The following is a 24,394-nucleotide window of genomic DNA, read 5'->3' on the forward strand; positions in this document are numbered from 1 at the left end:
GTTTTTCATATAATCTTAGTAAATCATTAGAAATATATTCTGACCTCCTCCTTCTCTTTGCCCTCCAAGAATGCCTTTATTTTAATCTAAGGTGTTTGCTGCCACTGGTTGCACAAACAGTACCTCAGCATAACTAGTTATCTGGAGTCTTCGTGGGACTTTGTGAAGTTCCATGAAGTTTAAGAAGCTCCTATTCCTCAGCCACTTGGTATTCCTTTTCCACTGAAATATAATGATTTCAGAAAGTGGCTGGCTAAATTAGCGGAAAACAAATGCATCAACAGCTATTAAAACAAACAAAAAGAAAACACGTCTGGCTTGGGCAGTCTTTGAGTCTAGCTGTAGGATGTGATTCTAAGCGATAACATAGCATATATTTGGGCTTATAATACTGGTGATGTAAAATGCTCTCCAGAGGCATCTAATTCTTTCTAATTTAAGAGCTTAAATTTAAGAAGCTTGAAAATTCCCATGTGCCTAGAACAACCTTTAGGTGTCTTTCAGCTTTTCAAGAGAAAGTGTTGTCTCTGTGCTAAAACAAGGACCCCAAATAGATTAATCTTCTGCTGTTGTCATAGATCTAACAGATCACAGGATATTTATCAATGACACATGGGTAGTGAGATTTTTTTACTTCAGATTATTTTACCTAGCTTCATTAATTAATTAATGCAAATACTTAGAAATTAGTAAATGAAAAAAGGCTGCCACATCAAAATAAAGCAGCATTATTAATGTTGTTACTATTTTTTTGTGGCTTTTGGGTATGTCTTAGCGTATATATATCCTCTTCTACACAGAGGAATAACTTTCTCCCTGCTGCTCTTTAATACTTGATCTTACAACCTTGTTGTGAAACAATGAAGAATTTGGGAGTATGGTTTGTATGAAGGGCACTCTTTCAGAATGAGGGTTCTTTTCTGACTTTTTTTTGCTGCATCACATGAATGAACGATCAATCAAATTAGAGTGTAGTTCTGAAATCTGGAAACAAAATAGTTACTTGCTCTGCAATTGCTTTTTCTTTTAAAGACTACATCACAAAGGAGAGCATTCTTCACTGTTAATGCTTAGTTGGATGCTAATTTGTTTTTTCTTTAATAAAAGAGTAAGTGGCATCCGAGGTTTCATTTTGACCATTTTGATCAGAACATGACAAGTAACATTAACAGAACATGATAATTTCTCATCTATCAATGACCTTTAAAGAGAATTTTAGTTATTACCTTAGAATATTCTCTCATTTATTACCTGAATTCCAATGCCTTTATATAGCAGAAATATAGATGCTTGGCTTCAAAACAGAGAAATATGATTTAACTATTATAATGGCTGCAGGCAGTGAAGTCTAATTCCATTTTTTTCACATTATATGGTATTTTTGAAGAGGATGGTTGTTACTAGACCAGGCAGTTCACTGGAGAGGTAGAATAAGTTTGTGTCTTAGGGCTAAATTAGTTATAAAACAGTATTTTCTCAGATCTGGCAGAAGTTCATTAAACTGATTAGGTGGGCTTCTTGGATAGCGATCTAAGTTATTATTAGTAAAGTCCTTTACATTGTAAGCAAAAAAATGGATATTGAGATGTGAAATATTATTTGAACATTCACCCTTTTACAGAAGTAAAAGTCAACCAAGTCCATCTTTGGTGGAGCAAAACTCAGTAGTAGAATTAGTTTTGTCTTTTTCTGATTCCAGGCACTTCCAAATGTCTTTTATTTCACCTTCGTGGTCTCAATGCTCTTGCAGTAGGCACACAAGATCAGAATTCTTTCTGACATTGCAATCTGGGAGGTTTTACATTGTAGTTAACTCCTTGAAGGCTTTCCTATGCTTCAGCATTTTCTGTAGTTCAGCATTTTCCTGGGCTGTCAAACAAATGTTGACCTACCTGGTCTTTGACTCAACTTTGACATAATGGCAGGTGTTGCTATTCCTAAATGGACAAAACTAGGAACACTTAGTGATAATTAAAATGGAAAGATGTAATCCTCTGAAGGAAAAGTTCACGCAGGCAGTAACTTCTTGAAGGATACTTAGATTATCTTACTCATAAAAATTGTATCATTAGTATGATCTGTTTTAGTGTATCTTGTGAGAAAAGACATAGATACAGAATCTGACAAATATTTATACCACTGATAAATGCAACTCCATGATGCTAGTCTTCAAACTGATAGTTACAAGTTAGAAGATTTTGTAATCATCACTGACAGTTTATTAAAACTATTGGCTCAGTGGGCAACAACAGTTCAAAAATGGTGGATATCATCCAGATACCGAGAACATGGCAGAGGATGTAATTTTTCCTCCATATAAAACTTTAATAAAATAATATAAAATAATAATAATAAAAAAAAACTTTGAGTGCTGTATTCAGTTCTACTTTCCACATTTCAAGAAGTATCTAGTGGGGTCAGCGACTACAGAGAAGGGAAATTGAAATAACCAAAGGAATGAAGCAGCTGCCCTACAAAGAGAGTCTAGAAAGGCTGCAATTCTTCAAAAGTCTGTGGAGAAGAGAAGGGTAAGGAAGGATATGACTGAGCTTAAAAAGTCATGAAGGGTCTGGCTGTGGTGAACGCAGAATGGCTAGCCACCAAATGCCACTGTCCTATAACTAAGGGACACTTGTCCAAACTAGATGGAGATTTATTTAAAACAGTTAAAATGTAGTAACAGGTAGAAAGTATCTTCCTGTATTTCTGCTTCTATCCATGCATTTCTAAATACTGGCTTTTTTTGTAGTGGCTAATGAGCTGATGGAATTTTCTGGTGCAGAAGCTTGTGGAGGCAGATAGTATCAGCAGGTTCAGAAAAGGATCAGACCAGTTTATGCAATGGATGAATAAAAGGGAATAGGCAGGATATATCCTCTAGGGCTAGGTTTGTGTGCCCTGCCACAGTAGCAGCTCCAGTGGCTATAGTCAGGTCAGAATAATTGGCCGGCTTGAGTTGACCCATTTCTCTCTTACAGGCATTATTCTGCTCATGTTGCTCATTTGTTTGTTTTGAAAAGGCTTTCCTCTTCTAATTCTCAATTAGCTCGTAAAACTTACTTGTCTGGGCTATCTCTGACTATGTTTTACCATAGCTCCTAAGGAATGGGACCCTAGTTACACAGAAACCTCTAGACTTAATTGTAATATTCCTACTAACTCTTATATTAATAAAAATATTATTAAAATGATTATCATTTTTAATATTGAAACATACATACCTTGGATTACTCACAGAAATGGTGTAGGCAGCTTAATGATATATACCAGGAAAACATGTAACTCATGCTTCTTTAAGAAAAAGGGTAGCTATATTGTTGTTGCCATAGTGTTCTCTGGAATAAGTGGTGTGGGCAAAATAGACTAGTTCGGTACAGTCTTTTCATGAGGTCATCATGGTCTTTCAAAGGCACCTCCTCTCTGCAAACCTTGTTTCTCAAAAAAAGAGTAGCATGTACATTGAAAACGATTTTCCAGAGTTTGAACTTAGTGATTGAAATTGCAGGCTCCTGGTTAAACTTGAACAGCACTATTTAAAGCAACCCAAAAGCTAATCTGCCCAAGACATTATAACCTCACAGTTAATGAGGCTTGTTTTGATTCTGATGAGAATTTTCTTTTCATAAGTTCAACAAATCACATTAAAAACTATTAAAAACTATTTGAAACAGCACACTTATAGGCCTTTTCCCTGTCTCCTTTAATCAAGCTTTGCAGACTGAAGCAGTTAAAATATGGTCCAGCATTGTTGTTTGGGTTATTACTTTGGCAATAGTCCATGTTTCTTTAGCAATTTGGAACACACTAGGACTATCCTGCTGATAGTAGACCCAGAGTAGTCTTTAAGGTTTCACACATATGAACCACAGCAAAAAGACAAAGCATGTGGAAGAAAAGAGGACCAAGGGTGTCATGCTCAGGGTGAGGTTGCTGCAGAGTAAAAAGGTCATTTTCATCCCAAATCTTGTGTGCGGAAGGGGAGAAGTAAAGTTATGGGAGGCTTCACCCTCAAATTCCATGTAACATTTCTGTTAGCAGAGCACAGTAATGGGGATAGTTCCCATCCAATGCTCCAGGGCACAAACCAGGGAATGTTCTTTATATTTTTCTTATGACCTCAAGTACCTGCACTCAAGTTGGCATGACTCACAGGAAATCATGTGAAAATGTGCTGACCACCGTGTCTCATGGCATATGAATTTTCCTTCAGATACGTTCAGATCATCCCAACATAATTTGCTGCCTCAGCTCTTAATTGCTTTCCTAAACTGTTGTATATTGATGAAAGTGCTTGTTAAGTAACTCTTCTTATTCATACGTCAGAGAGAGAAGAAATTATTTATATACAGCAAAGTTAGTGGATTCCTCTGGACTGTAAAGAGACTATTTCTCTACTCTGCAAATTTTGCTGTATGATAGGTAGCAAGGTCTGCAGTTCTGATGCCTCACATTATAAAACATTATCTTCAAAGCCACAATAACTGGACAACTTGGTAACTTAATAACTTGATCAAGTTTAACAAGAATCTGGGCTGAAATGCTCCATGCTGGGAAGTTTTGTTGGGAATGTTTCAGCACTAATAGATCTGCTGTTTTCACACAGTTTAGGAAAATACTTAAACATGTTTCTTTAAGAAACTGTGTCATCTCCTGAAACTTGGAACAAATATTTGACATTTGACCTGGCATGTGACAAAAATCCTCTCATGAGGGTGCCTGTTGCCTTCTGCATGAAAATATAGTTAAGCTTGTTCTTTGAAAAGTTACTGGTTTTCACAGCGGAGAAGAGTGAAGAGTTTTGCAGTTTAATTATCCATGGCTTCTTGCTTGTCTCAAGAACATTATTTTCTTAGAGCTTCTCTGTGCCAACAAAACCGGGATAATTCATGGAGCAATTATACTTCCCATTTGACAGTCAGTCATTGGCCAAAGTGTAATCCATCCATCTGTAAATCTTTCCAAAGATTTCACAGATAATAGCAAAAATGATAGCAACATCAAAGTTATATCAAAATTGTTAACTCAAATGCTTCAAATGTCCTAACATTTGAACACTTTACTTTCCAACAGGAATATTATATTTTTCTTTCTTACTGGAAGCAGAACATAGATCCAGTTCTCTTCCTGCACTTGCACAGGGAAATAGACATGCACACACACACAATGGGTGACATAAAAGATATAGACAATGTGTTTGATTAATTAAAAGCATTTAGTTGAAACAAAAATCCCACCAATTTCCATGACTAAAGGTGGACTGCAAGGTGTGAAAATTACTTAATAGCATGTGGTAAGCAGCATACCATGTTGTAGGATAGTACCTGAAAAGTTGTTTTTTTCCAGCTTTTCTTGCATAGGATGAAGTACAATAAGATACCACAAAGGCAAATGTAACATTTAACAGTATCTGACAATCCCACTTGAGCTGAACGTAATGTTCTAAGAAGCTATTATTCCTTTTTTTGTCTCTTTTCACTCTACAACTTCCTGGTACTGAAAAAATGGGGCTGTCGCAGACACCCCTTCAGCAAGCACAGATAGCATTTCTTTGGCATGTATCAAAGTAGCTGCCCACGCTGGTTCTTATGATAACCCTAGAGATATGTTTACCTGTTTGATTCTGAAGTCATTGCTGGCCTTGTAGGAGAAGAAATTTGCATTTCCTTTTCTTCTCTGATGGTAAATGTATGTATCTGAAAATCACAGATGATTTACAAGGGCTGGTTTATCGTGGCAGCAACTTAAAAGCATTGACTCAGTTTACCATAAAAACCATATTTAGCTTTAAACACAGTTTTGCTATCCACAAGAAGCATTTGGGAAAAAACTTATTCCCATAGTTATGACATGTATACATATGATATACATACACATATCATAACATATCATACTTATAAATGTCATATGCTGTATTGTATAACCATGCTGTTAGCATGCCTTTGTATAATTAAACAGCAGCATCACAAAGATTTGAAAATGTCATAGATAGCAGAGATATTCACATATAAACTTCACATCAATTATTTGATGTTTATATAGCAAAAATCTATTCACTGTCATCACTTTTATACTAGTGTAAGGTTTGATTATCTTCCCGGAGAAAAGACTGAAATGAATTGGAAACAGGACTGGACTCACAGCCCTTCCATATCAGTGAACATTTTAGCCCCCAACCTCCTTAAAGGAAAAAAGATAAATATTTTCATCAGTTATTGCATCTAAGTTAAATAAGAATTGATTTTCCAAAACAAATCTATTGTCAGTTATCAGGCACATAATTAATAGATATTTTTACACAGCTATAATTCAGAAAGCACTCAATTATGTTTCACACAACGCAAAGCCTATTACATCTATATTGAATCTTTTTGTGATACACTTGATTTAAAATATCACTGCATTTGTTCTTTTTATAGAAACTGATTTTATGCATTCTATTTAGAAGATTTTAAATAGGAGGCCCTATATGTACAGCTCACAGAAGAAATATTCTGAGGAATATGTATTGCATAGCTGGCTTTCCCCTAAATGTTACCTGAATTTTGTAAAATATTTATGACGACATATTTTCTTTTTGTTTTTTTCTCATAACTGGAATCTGAAGCCTTATCTCAGACCTGGACGTAGCACAGAAGTTAAAGGGTACTTGTTGGGGGTTGTGTATGCGCTGGTGTCTGTCTAAGCCACCAAGATTTACTATGGTGAACTAAAAATAGGATTGTCTTTGTGGAGAGGAAAACCATTTGGCAATAGTATTTTAGTTTTCTTGTCAAACCATTATTTTAAAATTCTGTTTTGGAGCTGTTGGCAGGAGACAAAGTATCAAGTTATGTGCCATTAATATATGATGGTGGGGCTGAACATGAACTTGAAGTTCAAGGAGGTGAAGTCCTACATGATGACTTTCCCAGCACATTCTGCATTTCCAGGCTCTTCCCATTGTGTAATCAGTGGAGCTGGAAAGCATGTGTTCTAGGTGAATGCATCTTTACATCTAAACATTTATGAGTTTATATTCGACTATCTAGTATATCAGTCTAACATACATACCAACAGGACTTCAACTGAATAGATACTGCTTGATATAGCTCAGTTGGTTAGAACATGGTGCTAATAACACCAAGTTCACAGGTTCAATCCCTGCTTACTGCAGGGGGGGGTTGGGCTCGATGATCTCTCAAGGTCCCTTCCAACCTAAAGCATTCTATGATTCTATGATTCTATGATATGAATACGGATGAAGAAGTCCTTTCACACAGAATCTTGTCAACATGTTGTTGGAGATTGTATTTGGTTCCTAGGAGTACTGCCCAGACACAAAATTGAGATGCCTAAACACCTGCTCCTTCCAATGAGGAGTCTTGTGTCCAAATAAGCTTAGGTCCCTACATTTTGCATCTCTTCTGTTGTTAAATAGTACTTTAAATACTTGTTTATCATCTACATTTGGAACTTTGTGCTTTTGCTTATTTCTGTTTTTAAAAAAACCCAAATCTTCATCTATGTTTCCACACAAAGCATTTCTCTACATTTTTTATAATGCCTTTTCATTAAACATGTTGTGCCTGAAGTCAATACTTTCAAGCTGCAGTATGGACAGCTGGTACAGGATAAAAACCGTGTTTCTTACATTTTCAGGGAAGTAACAGGAATTCCACTGGATTAAGTTTATAAGTTTATAATCACTTGGATTAAGTTTACTAAGTGCTCAAACTTTTCTTAGTTTTCATATTTGTTGACAACTTTTAAATGCTTGGAGTTACACATTTAAAGGTTCTTCAGGGCTTTTTGATTTTGACCAATCTGTGTTCTGAAAGGAAGCAAGAGGTGGCAAGCCAGGAAAATATGTCTAAATATTATACTTACGGTGTCCTTTGAATGACAGGAAGAAAGAACATCAGACCGTCATGAGAGTAACTCATTAAACTTGACAGAAGCAAAGAGGCCAAGGCATCAAAGAATGGCATTGCTACAGGGAACTTAAGATTTTACAAAACCAATGTGCTCATTCCTACCCAGGATGAGCCACTATAAGTTTGGCTGCTGCAGTACAGTTTCAGGTGACTCAAGCTTTCTGTCTTATCATGGCATTGAATGTTACATGTCAGCTCTTGTGTTCCAGACCTACACCTTATAATGTATTTCTTGAATTATTCTGGCTGATTTCATAAATCAGTAAAGACTGCACATTCCACTGATTTCCTAGTATCTTTGCCACTGAGATTTCACAGGTCAGAGGGAGCCATGAGGTCTGAATGGGGCTGGAGAGCACAATAACAGAAATGGTTAGAGGCCTTCAAAATCTCATTAAGAGGAAAGACTATACTTAGACTAATGTGTGCCTGAGCAAAGACAGATAACATTTGTGATATTTTAAAGATGAAAGATCCAGTGTATCAGGAATTATTAAGTGTGACATAAAGGCATAGGGAAGAGAATAAAAGCAAGCTGGTTAAAAAAATCAGGGAAAACTTAAAATTCACCTGATTTTGAAATGATCAGTTGACATTATACCTACCCAGAGCTTATTGCAGAATTACAGTGACTGGTAATCATAGTATGATTTGGATGGTGACAGAAGCACAGTTGTTTGGAGTTTTTGGAGCTAGTCTGTAGTCTGAAGAGTCCCTTCGCTTGCAGTAAGCTGAATGTCATCACAAACAATCTGTGCGCTGATACTAGATGCAGACTACATCTTAAAATCATTAGATATTTACTACTTTAAAGAAGAGATCTTTTTAATTAGAATTTTGGCTGCATCTTTTCATTATTAGATGCCTTGGCCATTATAAAAATAAAATTTTTATATTTATTACTAACAGTAAAAGTAGTCCAAGAGTGCTGTAGCTGACACAATAATAAAAGCCAGCAATAATGTACATTTCTCTAGTGACTTTTGTCACAGGATTCCAAAGGACTCTGGTGCATAAACATATGACTGAGAAAACACAGAAATTGTTCTGGGCCAGCAGTACTGCTAACAGTTTTTAGGAGGGGAGGTAATTAATAACTTCTTTAATTGAAACCGCAGGAAACAGTAGGGAGAAAGAATATAATTAGCCAACTTGGAATTTAGCCAATCAGCTAGCATTAATACACCCTCACTGTTCTGAAGGTGCCATGGGATTGTCTATAACATCACTCCAGTTTTGTTTCTTATGGAAAGACAAGATTCACAGTGTCCTCCTGTGACTTCTAGGAAAATGCTGGGAGACTTTAAATTCAGGACAGGCGAGAAACTCAGTTGCTATGGTGGTAAGACAGTTCCTAAGACATGCTTAATAATATCTAAAAGACAAAAAGCATTGGATCAAGTGAAAAGAAATTTGCTAGATGCACTCCTCCTCTTTGTCTTTAATTCAGTTTAGTATCTGTCAACACCAGTTAATTGTCTCTTTGGAATCCCACTCAAATAAGAAAGACTTCTTTTTACTTTTCTAGAGGTCTTAATGCACACCAAGACATTAAATAAAAGTAATGATTGTGATAAATCTTTCTTGGTTGTCTTTCTCTGTCTAGTTTAGAGTCTTCTGTCACTGTGTCTTGAAGAACATTTTTGATACTGTGGTTGTCTCAGAAATACTGTGTTGCACATCATCTTCTGGCATCAGACCCTGCATTGTTTGCCTGCCAGTTGACTTGTTAATGTAACAATCTGAATCTGAATTGTTTTGCTTTTCAGAAGACCAAAATAGGAAGTGTTTGGCTGGCTGTGAAAGGCACATCTTCCCCAAACTGGTGAGACAAATGTTTTCACAGGTTGTCATATTCTGCTTTTTTTGCTCCTCTGTCAGTAATGTTGTGATCTCTGATCCCATCCATATGGATGGTGGAGAAGTTTGTTCCCAATGCCTGTGGCAGACTGCATGTATACCATCAAAATGAGGATAAAAAGAATTCCATATCCTCATACCAAATTGTAAGTTAAGAAAACAGGCAAAGAATTGTTTATGGATGAGACAAGTCTGGGCTTTTTGTGAGGGAGAAGGATGACAGCAGATCTGAGGGATCCTCCATGCCAGTGCATGTCCTCAGTGCAAAGGAGTGTAAAAAACAGGAGCTGAAATCTACAGGTGCCTGGGATATGCCTTTTTCTTGCTTAGTGGAGGTAGACATGGGGAAGGTTCACACTGCATCTTAGTAAGCAGCTCGGCTCCTCTTGCCTGGCAGTACTAGAGGGTAATCCCGAAGAGATGCAGCTTGAGCTCTTTGGATGACCAAGGCAAACAACATGTGAATGTGGTCAACTCTGGCAGCTTAGCTGGGGCACAGGCCTCCAGCCAAACCTTCCAACTTAATCCACATGTGGAGTGGAGCTGCAGGGAGCATTCAGGTTGTCACAGAGGAGAGGTGGAAGCAGATGGCGGCTACTCGCAGGAGCTCCTCGCTTGTTATGCTTCATTCCACCAGAGTTTTTCTCTAACTTGTTTGATGAAGTAGAGAAAAGTGAAGCACCTCTCCCAAAACATGTATAGGTCTCAGCTGGCACCACCCCTGTTAGTACCACTGTCTAACAGAGCACCAGATGAGTTCCTTTCATCTTCCTGATTCCTGGAAAGAAGCAGATGAGCTACCATCTCCTAGATCAAAAAAAGAGGAATACTCTTACTATGGTGCTTTTTTAGTCTTGGTGGAAAAGTCTGTGACTAAATCTGTTCTTTCTCAGCTAAGATCAATTCCCAATATCTTCTGAAGATGGGAAATGATGAGAGCAGATGCATTTGTGCAGTTCAGTCCCATTCTCAGCTGGAAGCAAATGCTGTTTTTTGCCACGTCCTGGCTGAGCTGGTAGACAATTTTTTCCAGTATTCCTTCTCTGCTCCTGAAGGCTACAGAGGTGGTTAATAGTTAGAAACAGCATATTAAACAAGCTCAAGTTGTGACTTGCTATTCCACTCTCATTTCCCATGAGATGGGCTGGATGGCTACAGAGCAGGGAGGAGCGGGAGAGGGAGTGGGGGGGCTTGTGGTCTGGAACTTCAAGCCCAGGACAGCAGGCAAGCAGTTGCATAAGCACTCCATCATAGTAGATACGTAGATAATTACATAGATGGATAGGTAGATAGATAGATATTTGTAGGCAGATAGCTATTTAGCTACCTTACTAGATGGATAGATGAATGGATGGGTGGATGGATAGATGGATGGATAGACAAATGGAGGAAGGCAATTAGAATGAATGATGGTATCACAAACTATACACTTTCTGGTAATGATGTATGCATAATATGTCTATTTTCAAGTGTTCTTTTATTGTCAGAGAACTCTGGCTACAGGACTAAAAGTTATTAATTTTCTGTGGTATTGAAAGGAGTTTTCCTGACAGACTATTTGATCCAGAGAGGTCTAGAAGGATCTATAACACTCAACTTAAGTTTTAGAATAGTTCTTCACTGAGAGAATTAAGAGCACCGTTTCTTTATTACTCTCTCATTAGCTGTATCTGTCTCACCACAGTGGACAGTAATTCCGTTTTCAGTTCTGTGTAGTAATATCAGTAACCCCTGAAGCACATTTCTGTGGATGAATTCTTGTATGTGTATGAATTCTTGTTCGTGGATGAATTCTTGTTCATAAGAAAGGCAGAACTCCCACCAATTTCCACAAATAAGTTATGTTACTTATAGAAGTACAAGTAAGTGTGTAAGCTCAAAACAGTCAGTTTCAGTTTTTCAGTATCTCTTCCTAGATTCCTCGTTTTTCACGTGCTTTTTGTGAGGTTGTGTAGCATACACTTACACTACAAGTTATGCACGTATGGTTGTGCCAGAGGTATGATTCTTAAATAGCACAGATAGAGTAGTTGAACATACCTTTATCAGTTTTGCTAATATCATTATCTTTCTTTTTGCTGTGGTTGAGTGTTGCTTTACAGTTTTGTTATAAAGATTAGACTTACTTGTATTCTCTTTGACTGATAAAGGAGCTTGATAGGGGTGCAAACAAGAATTCAATGCTGCTGAACTTCATGAAAGTTTTGCTTGTGCAAGTGCTATATGGTTGCAAGCATAGCATAATTTTCAAGGAGAAAATACAATACTTGGTGGAATCAGTGTAGTTCTGTGTAAATTCCAAACCATGGACAGAAATGGGCTAAGATGGAGCAGACTGCTGGAGAATAAACCTTCTTTCAATTGTCCCTGCCTGTGGGATATGTATGTGCTTTCATCAGCCTAGACTCTAGAACATCTAAACACCAATTTCTGAAATTAAAGTTTTCAGTATGTTCCTAGAAAGAGCATTCCTTTCCTTTTATAGTGTACTTCAAAAAGAGTATCTGCTGAAAGCCTCACTACACTAATATATTGCTGGTTGTGTACAGGAAATGTTACTGCAGAAAGATTTGTCTCACAGAGGTCTGCAAGGTCCCAAGGTAATGAGACTTTTACTACTGATGTCAAGGAGTGCGTAGTCAAGACCCAAACAAGTCAAACCCCATGATAATTTCCTAGGGAGTCTACATCTACATTTATATTTTTACAGGATTACCTTGATCTCAACAGCACTGAGCTCTATTATATTCATCAGCATAGTCTCTGCTGACCATCCTGTCCCCAAAATAATGTAGAAGGAGACGTAATCCCTCACACCAAAGCTGTTAATGGATTTCAATTACTTTGAATTAGAATGAAAGCTTTTTATCTTTTTAAATGAGCCATTTTACAAGAAAATGTCTTGTAAATATTGATCTATCATCAAGATAACTCTGTTGAAGTCAGTGAAGTTATACTCGGTATGAATTTGACTTTGGTGCTTGGAAAAATCTTTCCTTTAATTTTATTGCTAAAACAGATTCAGCAATGAGCTACATGTTTGCAACACATGATTTTTCCAAGGGATTGTACGAGCTATTCGTTCTCAGCCCTAAGGCGTCTTCAACATACAAACATAATTGCCACTGCAAGCATATGTCCAGTTAATTTAAGTCACATTGAGTGTGTTATTGTTTCTTAAGGTCTCACTGAAATCATGTTGCAAGGCTTCAAATTGTGACAATGTTACCCATATCAGTTGGCCTTTCTGATGAGTATCTGGGCACATTCCCTGCTTCCGAACCTGAAAGCAGCGTCTAGTCTCATCATTTGACATGGAATGAGATTACTGCTTTGTTATAATTTCATTTGAATCACAAAACAAAAAGGAATCTAAAATTTTAGGAAGTTGGCTTGTAGGCCAACAACAAGATTTATTTTAAATATTTATATCAAAGGAAGAAGCATGGTAAATGCTAGTCATTTTACATGACATAGTATGTAGAGGCAAAATAATACTTGCATATAAGCCTCAGGTACAACATTAAGAAGGAGGAATAAAAAATCATTAAATATGCTTGCATGCCCTTCAAGCAAATATGTATGAGTTGACAATCAGCCTAATATATCCACTCAACAGGGACACAGAAAACCAGACCACTTTTTCTTCAGTCCCCAAACTGGCTGTCAGTCAAATCTGTGAAATAAATGAACAGATTTTTAACCATCCACTGTGTACACACACACATGCATGCGTGTGAGCACACACACCCCCAGACAATATTATTGCCTTTCAACAGGAGATGTCTGGTCCTTTCCTTGTGGATGTAATAGCAACTCAAAGAAATTGTGTAAAACTGAAACACTAAAGATTTGTGCCAGTAGAAGAAACTTACTATGTCTTGCTGGAGCTTCTGCAAGCTATGATTTTGGTGCCAGGCACAAGTACAGGACAAGGCCCTCTGTCTCCTGGTACTTCTCACCTTCAAGGTTATTGCAGGATGAGAGGTTGTGGTCACAGCGCCTGCCATGGCCTTGCTGGCACAGACATGCAGCTCATCTTTAGAGCATCCTCCAAATGCAGCAATGAAAAATGCAAGACAGTATTCAGGGACCTCAAACACCAGACTCCTTATTTTGTGAACTAATGTGAATGAAAAGGAAAAAGAAAACCTAGTGTTTCAGATTGTCTCTGAGGACTTGTCCTGCAGCTAAAACTTATACCTGGACGTCAAGGTGCCTTTGTGGGTCAATTCTAGTCCACATTTTACTCTCCACAATTTAGTAAAAAATACTTTTTCATTTTCCAGCCTCAGTGTTGGTACCTCTCATCTGTATTAGAGGGATGCAACTGTAAAAATGAATTAATGCCTACAATTTTGAAAACCTTAAATGAACAATGCTGGAGTTAGAAACTAATATAAAGAGCAAAGGAGCTAATTATGAGTTACAGCATCACGAATCTGGATTTAGGATCCTGCTGACTATGCCAATTTGTTGCAAATGGGTGATTTAGACTGCTTAAAGAACCACTGTCAAAGGTATGAGCAAAAGTGGTTTTATTGAAATATGATGTTGTAAAAGTGTGACTTCACAAAGTTTGATGGCAAGGTTCACTCTATTACTGTACTGCACAAAGGCTATAAGAATGATTCAAAACTACCAAGAGAGAATCAAAACTACCAAGAGAGAATCTTAGTGCACTATAATACAAGGTTATGTGCGATATTGGTCACTTACCAAAGATCTGCAGTTGGTAAGAAGTCTCTCTACCTCAAGGAGCAACCTTGAGAGGCATCCCAGCTCAAGGGTATCACCTCCATGCTGCCAGCTGCTTAGTAGGGAGAGCTCAAAGAAAGCTCAGTTAGGCTGTCGTATTTATGGAATAAAGTGGTTGGCTTGTATTCAAATTACATGCGATGGAAAAGGTATATATGAGACTCCTTGTAGCCACAACTTTCTTTGTTTCTTGTTAAATGAGTCCTGGAAAAGCTACCTGCTATTCATGTGTTAATCATATGGTTGGTGTTCCAAGCTCATATGCATTGATGCTCACTGTGTCACTCTGTTCCTTTGTGGGTTTTCAGAGAAGAGATTGGAACTAGAGAAGTTCTTGGCCTGGTTATGGCTGAGGCCTTTACCTCCTTTGGAGCCTGTACAAAACTACTGCTGGTTTGATTAAGGAGTCGAGCGCGTCCATCACACCTTCAGATGGTCTGATTTGCAAGGGATCCTCTTTAAAAGCAGAGAGACCCAACCCAGGGTACAATGCTTGTGAATAAGCTGTGCTACAAAGAGGTTATCAATTTATTTGCAAAAATTTTTATAAACCCTTGTGATTTTCTTCTAAAAGAATGCCTTAAAACTACTCCAAGAGTTATCTTGAACAAAGTTTTTATTTATTTTGCAGTATAACCAGTCAGATTGAAGCTTTGTTTCTTTTCTTTTTATTCTTGTTCTCTTTAAATCTTTCGGGGCCCATCACCTCTGTCCTTTCAGCAATCTCTGTCTGGGAGGTGCTATTCTTTTTGAAATATGCAGGCCACAGCTTTGATATAGTGGGTTATAGAAAGGCTCGGGGTTGACTGGTCCTGTCAGGCATTTAGCCACACTCAGCCCCTAAACTAACCACATCAAGTGGAAAATTCTCAGAACTTCCCCAGGAAACATGCAAAACATAAGCTGAGGGCCTTTGATTTTTCTCAATACACTGGTATTTGAAACTGAATTTAAGCAAGATTATTCATGAGACTCTTTCCTCCCATGCCTTCTAATTACATATATGGAGAAAATTACCTGCCTGCCTGAGTCCCCTATTATCATTACTGTTGTTGCCTTAGCTATATCATTTGAAAGACAATGTGCTATTGTCCAGTAATTATAAGCACTGAACTCTCAAAGTGCTGCGGTGGTTGTACACACTTGGTTTTCATCCTGTTATATGTACTATGTCCTATTATTTCAAAAAAGATAAAGAGATCAAATAGCTATTTCCTCTAACCCACCCCTTATCCCTGGGGGATTTGAAGAGTTATTGGATTTTGAGGAACAGGATGATCAGCCTTTATATCATCTTTTGACAATATACTGAGAAAGAATAACCTTTTTATCATCTGCAATCAACAAATCCTCCCCATTAGTGTGGCCCTGGAAGGAGTGCTAAATGGGTTGTCATTGGAGGTGTTTGAGATTACACACACACCATTTCCCCTGTGCTTTCTCAATTGCATCATTTTAGCAAATAAATGGCTCATGTAGCATGTTTTACAAGGAATGGTGATCTAATACTGTGGAGTTTGTAGGCACCTTTCAAATCTTACTTTAAATGTCAGTCCAGATAGTAGCTTTTCATAGGAAAGAACATGTTATTGGTTTCCTTATCCACTTCTTCCATTTCTTCTAAAATGTCTTTTGAAAAACAGTAAGAAAAAAGCTGACCTTTGTATATACAAGTTTATATCTTGTTGGATCAATGTTAGTGGATGTTAGGTTCCCCATTGCATTCTGGAAGGTGGGGTGGCAAGACAGTCTTTGGATATAATCTTTATTAACTTGTTACAGGTCCTTCAAATTATATAGGACAAACAGCTTTCCACAAACTAATGTTCTCTGCCTATTCTTGGTTAAATATAAAATGCGTGCCCCAGAGAAAAATAAGGGTGAACATCAGCGTAGGCAATAAAGCAGACTGGAAAGTGAAAACACTAGCACTAAAAACTACTCCTGTTATGAAATAACTTAATGCTTTCCAGATAATGGAAACAAACAAACAACCCTCCCCCCAAAAACATTCCTGAAAAATGGGTCAAAAAATTAAAACCAGCACTGAAGTTAATAATATTTGCTGCAGGGCTTCTGGTTAGCCTTTTCGCAGGTTAGAAGATCAAATATACTATAGAATGCCTGGAAATTATTTATGCAGACCTAAGAATGCAAACACCTGTGCAGATCCATGTTTGGGGATATTATGAGTGGTCATTGTTAGCAGAACCTTAGCAATGAATGCTTGAAGATGCTGACATTTCCAACCCCAACACAGTTAAGCACTTAGAAAATCTCTTTGTCTAGTGAATTGGAAGAGATACAGTTTTATTTTTTAAATCTGCCCTGTTGTAATAGTAATGAAAATCTGTGATTGAGAGAAGGAGCTGGCCCAAGCATGGGTTAGGAATTGAAAAAAAATCACCGTGAGTCCAGACAGGTATACCAGCAGAACTGCATGGGAGACCTAAAGATCAGAAGAAAGAACAAAGCTTATTTGCCTTTGTGCTTTTAACCACTATGTTTTCATCAGTAGTACATTCACGAACCTATATGTATATGATCTATACACATCTTAAAAATCCATACATTTTCTCTTTTTGTTCTCATTCAAGAACAGAAATTAGTCAAAGAATCCCTGTCCGAGATACAAACTAAGCATTGCCTATTAAAAAAAGAGAATGATTTACATGATACTACAGCCTTATAGAAAGTCTTAGTTCAGGCAGCCACACTGGGAGGCGGAATCACAAGAGGGGGATCTTGTCCTTTGCTACTGGGTAAGGCTGGGTTATTGATTCACTCCGTATGTTCCTGATAAAACACTCCTCTACTCTTCACATGCTGAAGTAAATAACACAGTAACATTTGACCCCCCCCAGAGATGAAAACTCATTACGTACTATTGCAGGTATTTCATTCTGAAGGAATTGAGAAAAGCCTGAACAACTCACTTTTTCCAAGCGTGATTCTTACTGCTTACTGCACAGATGTGGTTTACCTTTTACTAGCAAAATAAATAAATAAAGCCACACACTGTAAAATACTTATAGAAATACTCCCTGAAGGGGAGAACTGTGTATGCAAGTTGGTTGCTTAGAAAAGGGTCGCAAATTGCCTCTGTTGGAATGGGAGTTGCCTCTGTGTCAGCTTCAGAAGCTAATATAGTAATAACACTTTGTGCTTGCACAAAAGAGTACCTTTCATTAGGCAGTCTTCAGAGCTTGCGAAACCTCATCTAACGAAAACTCCCACTAACCTTATGAGGTAAGTAAGTAGCAATATTAAATACATTTTTAGTACTAATTGGAACTCCTGTAATTTGTGATTTTTCTCTTCATGCCACATTAGAAAGGGAAGCCAACATTTTAAAATTGTCCACAAGAACAGTTACAAGAAAAAGTTGTTCTGGAAATGTTGAGAAGACCTTCCAGACACATTTAATTGGCTGCTTTTACTTTTGTCTGTCTTTACACAATACAATTAGATAAAATATGAACAAAGCAACTGAATTAAAATACTTGGATTTTTTTTTGAAAAAAGATAGTGTTCTTATGAGGTTGGAACAAATTATATTGCCATTATAAAAAATATTTCCTCTTTCCAAATCTACAGATGTAACATTTTTATTCCAAATTGCCATATATGTATATCTATATAATCTGTATCTACACCTATTCCTATATAGTCCATATCGATATGGGTATGTATGTATTTGGCATGCACTTTTCAAGAGGGTGACCTTTGCATTATGGGTAACCGTCTGCCCGCAGCAGTGCAGTCTTAGTACTGTGGAACCCACTGGCAACTGTACATTGACTTTGTTGTGTTTAGGGTGAAACAGGCTAACATTTGGATCCTTACCAAGCACATGTGCCATACCCTTCTCTCACCCCTCTTCAACCCATCTTCTGGACCATATTGGGCACCCAAAAAAGTAGGGGTTAAAGGGCAAAACATAGAAGTATACTCTGACCCAACAACATTTTACCTTGCTCTGTGGTTTTTACTCTAGGTTAAAACCTGAAGGCTAATGAAAGTCATTCATATTTGTCAGATCTCCTTCAGGGCAAAAGCTTCCTTTGAAGGATATTTCTTTTGCCTGTTGATTTCATTTAGTTTAGCTGTCTTGTGTTTTCTTTTTTTGTGTCCCAGTCTTTCACCACTATTTGATTAATAGCCAGCCAGTGCCATGTCATTAGAGCTTCACTTGTTTGTTGGTCTGGCAAGTGTGATCCATAGATATTTAAGTGTACAGTATGAGAAAAGAGAACAGTTATCACATCTTCCCTGGGAAATGTTACACGGTTCTTTTTAAGGACAGCATTTACAAAACAGTGCTTGCTAGGTAACTGTAGAAAGGCAATAAAACATTTTAATATTTTATACTTTTTAGATATATTTCTCATCTCAACTGGATTTTTATTGCTGGTGCTTTGATTTTTTTTTCCAGCTGTCATTCATCTAATTCACAGCAGTGGCCACCCAAATTGCTGCAGTCAATACGAGAGCCAAATTACTTTACCTGTTGACATTCTGCTTTTGTCTTCATTCTAAATATCATTCAACCCTGAGAATATTGTCTCTGCAGGTGCAGAAGTGAGTAGGAAAGCCAACAGAAATTAAATGACATTTTATCACTTTTGAGATAGGATGTGATTTGTTTTTAAGAGGTGATTGCATTTTCTACACATATTTCATCAGCTGGCATCTCTATTGCTTCCTGATCCAACTTCCCCTGAAGTCAATCATAATTTTTAGAGACTTCACACAGAGATGGATTAGGCTCAATATGATTGACAGAAAGACATTCACAAAATACAATAAATTTAACAATTAGGTTAGCAATCATATTGCCTCAGTAGATCTCAGATGCTTAAGGAAATAATAGGTATCTAAATAGATGAAAGTGCTGATTCTTCTATTCTAGTATCCCCTTCCTGGCAATAAGCATTTGATCCAGAAGGAGACATATTCAGGATTGTGCCTGTTGTCTAGGAGTATAGCTGTTTACTTCCTGACTCTTGCAAGTCTTCACATATGTAACCTGTGGAGAAAAGAGTTTGAATCTTTCTGTTCTCGCTATAATTTTCATAGTCACCATTTTTACAAAAGATCAAGAAAATAGCCAGAAATCATCAGTCTATGTGTAATTAAAATGTGGTGAGATGCACAGACTGAGTAGATTACATATCGGGAGGAACTGTCTTTCATTCACTTGTAAGTTTTCTGCATTCTTGATGTGCCTTTCCTCAGCCCTTCTCCTCTTCCATACAGGGTCAGTATTGTTACTTTACTCATGACATGTCAAGGCAGTTGCCAGGCAATGAATCACCAAACTTTTATTTCAGTAGTGACAAGAACTTTTAAAAGCTCACTCTGTCTCTTAGCTGAAGGGCTAAGCCAATGTAGCCATAGCTTGTTAAAATCACATTGTAAAAAATCATCCTCAATGCATGTTTATTGACATCTGTTTAAAAATAACTTGAGCACAGGTGCTAATAAAACTCAGTGCATGAATGCTTGCTGAAAGTAATCATATGAAGCATTCAAAAGAGTATTTCATGAATTCATGTAGCCTTTGAAACAAATATCCATTGAAAAAACGGTTTTGTTGTTAGCTCAGGTCTTGCCTGAACTTCACAGATGGCTTGTGAACAAAAATGTAGAAAAGAATAAACTAAAATGCATTTACTGGTAACAGAGAGACCTTTGAAAGGCTACTTTTGAGTGAAGTAGAAATATATTCAGAAGTAGAAATACAGTTCTGGCAGTGTTGTGTTTTTAATGGTCTCAAAAATGTAGTAGTGCTGGTGAAATACGCTTCATGGCTTTTTGCTATTTCTCTGAAGTGGAGGGTTTCTTACTCCTCTGATCATTCCATTTATTTCAATGGGAGTAGGAAGTTGCTTGAAGAGTATAACATTATTCAGCATGAATAAAGGTGGAAGGTTATATTTTGTTTTAGGACAGGGAAGACTGTCTATCAGATAATGGGAACCTTTCAATCCACAGTATTATTCACTCCAACTCTTGCACAACTCTGAATACCTTTAAAGCTTAGTTGTTTTACCACACAAGACACAAATCCATGGGCAGAACTCAAGAGAGTAGAAAAAGGCCTGCAGAAATAACCCCAAAATGACAAACTACTTATTTTGAAATTAGATACTCAGCTTCTAGGAAATAATCAACCAGATAAAAAGCCGATCTATGGAAAAGCAAGGACAGTACTTACTGATAGTCATTGTTAACAAAAAAGATAATAGTTTTGCATATTAGTTGTAAAATATTTCTATGAAATTTCAAGTCACCTACTCAATTAACTGGTAGCTGAATTCATTACAAATATTAACTTATTGTCCAAAGAACTGAAGTAATCAATAATTTACACAAAAATCTTGTTTGGTGGAACTAGACGTTTTTTTACCAACAGCTATTTTGAAGAATGTCCTTGCAAATAACTCTGATAAGTATTTACCTTGCCTGGTGAGGATGCTTGATGTCAAAAAGCTATCACTTTATACAAGGTTATTACTTTATACAAGGACCAGAATTACTGGATTTGGGAAATTCCAGGGTTTGTTTTTTTGTTGTTTTTTTTTTTTTTAATCTGAATGTGAACAGCACCAAAAGCTTAAAATTTCCAGTGTTAAAGTATTTTAAAAAATACATATTTTTGATCAAGCAAACCATTCACTTCAATAGAATTGGATTATGACTGAGTTCCCAGTTACATAAAGCAGTCTTAAAACAATGAAAATGACAAATAGCTCTATTTCAAGAAGATTGCAGTTGAGACATCCTTTTACATAAAAAAATATTTCTAATTTTTTTAGAGAGAGAATTTCATTTAAATGACCACATTAATGTATAACATTCTTAGGTTTAACAAATTTCATATTGCTGGGGAATAACATTCCACTGATTTTCTTTTTAAACCAGCTGCACACTTCAGCTTTAGTCTTGGGTATATTAATTCATAAAAAAGTACAGCATGATGGTAAAACAATTTTTTTTGTCATCCTAAGAGAAAAAAACCACATGAAATAACAAAAACACTTAGTCAGTCTTACAGAGCAAAGTAGAGGGCAAAATCCCCAGCAGATGTTAAAATCAGTGTGGCTAACCTCAATCCAATTAGTCCATGCTGGTTTACACCAGCTGAGGTTCAGGAGGTGAATGCGTGAGGTGAACTACATAAGCTACTCCAACCTTTGAGAACACTACTATCTTCAAGTCAGTAATGTGTTGCTTAGGCACTTGGACTATATTCATATTTATCTCTTGCCATTTACATGAATTACATTGTCAGGACAGCTGTTCTTCACTTATGTAGCTAATAACACTAGGGTTTTTTACACTAGTCTGCTTTTTCCAAATGTATGTATACCTACTGTGACTTTTCAGTGCCTTTCCAGATTTAACTAGCACTGGAAATATGTCTTCTTCAAATCTGTGCCACATATTCCAAAAGTCATAGATAAGATGAAGCTTTCAGATTTATACATTATAATTCTTCTGCTTTTGCACTTACTGCGCTGAATCCTTGTGAAATATTGTATTGATTTTTATAATTCTAGTGTGGCTCTTTTCACAATCTTTCTAGTAGCTCTTACCTTAAATGACCAGTTAAATGACTGAGTTAGACACATCTTTCTTTTAGTTTATCCAATCAAAATACGCTTCTGCATTTAGCATATTTTAAAATGGCTTTCTGTGCTTTGATTTCTAACCTATGGAATATCCTCTCAAGGGCAAGTGAGCCTGAAAACCTCAATGGTACTTGCACATTTCAAGGCCTTCCTGTTTGCAGTGCTGCCTCTTGTTACGAAGCTTTGCTATTGGCTTAGCCATATCAAATAGATTGAAATTTACTTTGTGTGGCTTATTGTCTATAAACTTAGCTATATAAAAATACAAAGGGTGATATTCACTATTATTGTATGAGTACCTGTCGCAAATATGATTTTTTACTTGGCTTTGGTTAGCAGCAATTTAAGATTTATTAATATTTTTGAGATAGATCACATTATTAGGTTGTAAAATTCTTAACCACTTAAGCATCAGCCAATTTGAAACAGCAATTTGATGGAATTTGTTATAATCAAGACAGCGACTTAAAGATTCGAGAATGGCAAGGTTCACTCTATTACTTACATGGAAAAAGTGCACAAAGGAGAATTCAGCTGCACTCGAGTTAGAATGATTCACAGAGGGATCGTGGGTGCAGGGGATAAGGGGGACCCTCCCGCTGAGTCACGAGATTCAGAATAGACCCTGTTGCTTTCTAAACTCCTTTCAGAGAGGAGTCTAGGTGCGGCTAGGTCCAATCTTAGTCTCAGACTTGGTCAACAGGTTACGTGAGTAGGGATAGTATATATGTAGCCAAATTGCGCACACACACCTCGAGGTTAACCTGTGATCAAAATTTCTCTTTTCGTGAGTTTCATGAATTACTCACTTTTATGTGCCAGCATTCATCAACGGTCAGTGAACCTCTCGAAGTCAGGCCTTTGAGTCCTCGCAAAATCTGTGGAAAATCTTTCAGTCCTCATGAAATCTACCCTGAGAGGCATCCCAGCTCAGGGGGAGATACTGGGTCACACAGCCCGCTGCAGTCCCAGAGAGCTCAAAGAGGTCTCCCTCTTGGATTGGTATTTATAGGATCTTGAGATGATTGGCTTTGGTCATTATTTTACATTCTGGCCACAATTCGTGCTGAGGTGTTCTGGTACACAACTCAGGCAGCAGATTGCCCAGGTGTTGACAGAGATTGCCTGATGCCCAAGTCGTTATCACCAAGATAACAGCATGATAGGGCTTATCCTGAGATGATAGGCTTATACCCAGATCTCAGGGTGGTCCTGATGTACCATTCAGACAGCCGATAGCCCAGGGGTGGACAGAGATTGCCTGATGCCCAAGTCATTATGACCAAGATAACAGCACAATAGGGCTTTTCCTGGGATCTCAAGAGTGGCCTGGGGGGCTGCAACCACCACAGTACCTACTGTGGTATGAGGCTGTCTGGAAATCACAGTGAAACCTTTTGAATCTATTTTAAAAGTAAGGTACTATATCAAAGATAAACAGCTGCTGCAATTACATAAGGTAGAATTCAGTTTGCAAGAGCTGTTGAGCTTTGGAGCACAAGCCAATTACCAGCAGGAGTCAGAAATTGTTCCGCCTGGAACAATTATCTGAACTATATGGGAGGTAACAGAGATTTCTATCCTGAAACATTTTCTATTCTTTCAGTTTTGAGGGAAACTGTTTCTTACCTATCAATTGCAATCATTCCAAGGCACTTACCTAGCCAGAGCTGTACAGCTATGAACTGTGTCCCACAGTCATTAAAAAATAATCAACCAGTGGTGGTATTACACATCCCGCAATAAACTGGAATAAACTCTGTACCATGGGAAGACAGCTCAGGGGCTATCTCCCCTTGGCTCCATGGGTTCCAGTTAAGCAACTTCTCTTTGCATGTAGTGGTGGTACTGGCCTCTTGTTCTAGATCCAAGCTGTGGTCTTGAATTCAGCCTTTGCTTTATTTCTTGTGTTCCTACAGCAAAACATGGTGGTTTTTACATTACTTTTCCCCTGCACTGAAAGAGACCAAACACCAACACAAAACATGGCAGAGCTGAGTCAGAGATTACGTGTACACAGGGACCCCCTTTTCCTAGTTCCTCTCCTCCATGGTACTGAATGAGATGCAGTGGTGTTTTTTCTTTACAAGACAGATATTCTGTATACATTACTACTGTATGGGGGCAACCTGTCCATGAGGAAAAGGGTCCATTTGCATCGCAAGCCCCATGGCTCTTAGTGGAAACTCATTTTCTGGCAGGCCATGGAGGATCACACCTGCCCTT

This window comes from Pelecanus crispus, chromosome 6 (genome assembly GCF_030463565.1).
Source record: "Pelecanus crispus isolate bPelCri1 chromosome 6, bPelCri1.pri, whole genome shotgun sequence".
In the NCBI taxonomy this organism is placed as follows: Eukaryota; Metazoa; Chordata; class Aves; order Pelecaniformes; family Pelecanidae; genus Pelecanus; species Pelecanus crispus.